Below are 3629 nucleotides of genomic sequence, written 5' to 3'. Positions count from 1 at the left end.
AGTGCTTTACAAGCATTTTTAAGGTGTCGCCCGCTAGCCGGCCCCCTCCACCACGACAAGGTGTCGACCAACGGGGGTCGAAGGGGTGACATTTTTTCTTTTTTTTTTTCATTTTATATTCCTTATATAAAAGCCTGATACCTAATCTTAAACTCAGGCCGTTTTATCCCAAAAAAAAAATATGATAATAACATTACATTGTAACCTTTTTATAAAATTAATTGAATAAACAAAAATGCATTAAATTCTAACACTACTTAACCTAACTTAGCCTAAGAACTTGATTGGTTTCCTCTCCATTCCATGGCTTAGCTACTGGCATCCGGTGAGCATTGACCCTTATCCAAGATGTTTCCAGTAGCGTTCGCTTTTTTGGCTATTGGTAGAGTTCGTCTTTGTTGCTGGCAGTTCGGTGGGCAGAGCTCTTCTCCTGAACATTCTCCGGCAATCAATGGTTTGTTGTCGTGTTTGGTATTTGTCATGTCCAATATTGTGTCTATATACTTTGTATATATCCGCAATATTCATTTACCCGCGTCTATACTGCGTTTATATAACGTGTATATATCCACACATAGACCGGGCTTATGTCTCAGGACTATCACCTATGAAGTTGATAGTATTGGATATGGTGGGTAGAATGATGAGACTTTTATATTAAAACACACTTATTGAATTTTATGATTTTTATTAATAAACTCGGAGTGTTCAGTGAAATACCTTATCTTGCAGAGTCTTTGTTTCAACTTACTATATGATTTCATTTTTACCAAACCTTCTTAATACAGTTGTGTAATTTGTTTTCCTTCTCGTGTTCACGACATGTATCAACACTAAGTATAAACAAATACATATAAAATCAACAGTCTTATTCCTACGAAAGAATTTGATATTTGTGATATGTATACGGAGATTAATTTTTGTATAATACAGCATGTCACAAATGAAAACTAAAATGAAAATTCTAACACGCCTCCTCAAAAATTAATCGGAATACTTTTAGCAATAACTGCGAAAACAAGAACATATTTACAATAGATAATATATATGTTACGGCAAATGTACACATTTTTCGGTAAAAGTGTACATTTCCCAAGAAGTTAGGTAAATGTGAACTGAATATAATGTATATGTACATTTCCCGGCAAATGTGTACTATTGCCTTCACGTTTTGGTAAATGTATACTTTTACCTTTATGTTTTAAGAATAGTTAAAATACAAATAAATTAAAAATGTTGTTGCAGTAAAAAAATATTTATTTAAATAAACATAATACAAAAGGCTTTAATAACGAAAATTATTTTAATTAAAAAATGCAAATGACAAACAAAACATTCTTTTCTTTGCATGTTATATAATATGTCGTAGGTTATGATCCCAATATTCATAAATACAATTTTCGTCCTAGTTTTTCAGGACCAATACGATGGGAATCAAACAAATAATAATAATAACATACTTTTCTTTATTATAACAGTTAAATTTTATAAAGCTATAATGAACATATAGAAATTTCATAATGAAAAAAGTTTTATTTATTTGAGCAAGAATTGCTATTGTGGCACTTGGAATTACATAAAATTTTTACAACTGCAGGAACATGTTCCTTTACAGATACATCTTTTAAAAGCTTGTCCACCAGTAAGGGACTGCATTCCTACAATTGCTCTTACCGATTTCTCAACATCTTGAGGAACATCTTCGTATGTTCACAAATGGCGAATTCATGCCTAGTATAATATTGTTTTAAAACTCCCTGTTTAGTTCCTAATTTAAATAAATTTTTATCGTCATCTCTAGACAAAACAAAGCAAATAAAATTTTTTGGATCCGTTTTACCACCATCAACGTCTGGAATGGAAACTTTAACATTGTCACCAATCACAGCAGCAGGAAATTTTTCTTTCGAAAGATTACACATTTTAATAGCTTGATTTTCTAAATTTTCCCTTCCTTTCTTTCGAGCATTATTAATTAAAATTTTCTTCTCGTTTAAAACAGAATTTAACTCAAAACTTCCATCTTTATATTCAATTTGGTTACATAATAAACTATCATCCAAAATTATGTGTAACGTTTCAATGGAAAATTCATCGTTTTCTGCGACTAAGCTATGTGGTGAATTGGCTGTACGTACTCCTTCTAGTAATTGCTCTAACTCTTCTTCTGTTTCCAACTGTTCAACAGATTCCATAGGTAAATTTGATGTTTTCAAACCCAATTTCATTCTTATTCCGGATAAAGCTTCATAGGGAGTTTGCTTTATACCCCCATGAAAAACTCTATTTTTCATTAGTTGAACATATTTTAAACCTTCTGACCACATGGTTGTTTGGTTAGTGATAAGCTAGGTTGTAAGCATATTTTGAACATTTTAATTCGCTCGCTCTATCGAGCCCTGGCTTTGGAAATGGCGAGGCTTCCCGTGTATTATTTTCACACCATCCCACATATTTGCTAATTCTTGGATAATTTTACTGGCAAACTCCATACCATTATCACATTGGAGAATGGAAGAGTGAAAATATCCATAAGTTGTTTTGCTACTTCTGACGCAGTTTTTGTTTTTAGTGGGCGCAGTACAACAATTTTTTTTAAATGATCTTGATAATTTAAAATAAATTTAAATTCATTATCTGGTTGTGTCTGTAAATCTATAAGATCCACTTGACACCTAGAATTCATTTTACTCGTCAAAATTGGTTTCATCACAATTCCTTTTTTCTTGCCCTTAACCTTTTTTTGACATGCTTAAATATAGAATATAACATAAAGATAAATACAACGTAACTGCTTCAGTAGTAATGGTGTTGTATTTGTTATTAATTTTTTTCACTGATCTGTTTCGGTCACCATGGCTGGTTNGGACTTATTAATTTTCCTTCCTTCCCTACCACTATTATATCGTATCTTTTCAGCCGGCGGTAATTTACATCATTTTTATTCTTTTCTTTTAATTTTGCTGACTTTACTTCCAATAATATTTTTTCATACTGATGTTGGTTTAAATATATATTATTTTTGTTTTTTTGTGATACAATCTGTTCTGGTTGCTTTTTAAATTTTTCTTTTTGTTCAATTGCTTTTCAAAAATTCTAACTAAAAAAATATTTTTTGTAGAAAAATTAAAATTTTAAATCTATAATTATGATAATTTTAACTTATCTGAGTCTTATTTCTCTAAATATCTTAAATTATATCCAGAAATCTTCAGTGCTATGGCATTAATTTGTAATGTAGTTATTGGAGGGTACATAAACATAATAACATTAACATTATAGATAGAGCACTTGCACGAAATGTGTAACGTGAAATAGCAGGGCCTACTGAACTAGCCGACACGGTAGTTCGCGTACCACTACAAGTGCGCATACGCACCACATTACTAGCACTTGCGATTTCGTATTTTGTATGCTCACATTTACCAAAACGACATGGTCATTGTAAATTCAATGTACATTTCCCTTCTTTGAAATTGTAAATGTTAGTTGAATGCACATTACCCAAACGAAGAGGCAAATGTGCACATTTACCGGAAAATGTGTACATTTGCCGCAATATCTACTTTTACCGTAACATATACATGGTAGATGCTTATACTAAAATAAACTATTCAGAAAAGGTATTT

General features: G+C 31.4%; 1 pseudogene; it reads right to left on the bottom strand.

Annotated features, from left to right (window-relative positions):
• Positions 1–1254: 1254 nt before the first annotated feature.
• On the bottom strand, positions 1255–2327 carry LOC112906473 (annotated as a pseudogene).
• Between the last annotated feature and the right edge of the window lie 1302 nt (positions 2328–3629).

The sequence above is a fragment of the Agrilus planipennis genome, unplaced genomic scaffold (assembly GCF_000699045.2).
Source record: "Agrilus planipennis isolate EAB-ADULT unplaced genomic scaffold, Apla_2.0 scaffold62, whole genome shotgun sequence".
Taxonomy (NCBI): Eukaryota; Metazoa; Arthropoda; class Insecta; order Coleoptera; family Buprestidae; genus Agrilus; species Agrilus planipennis.
This window is presented reverse-complemented; position numbering and strand designations above follow the sequence as displayed.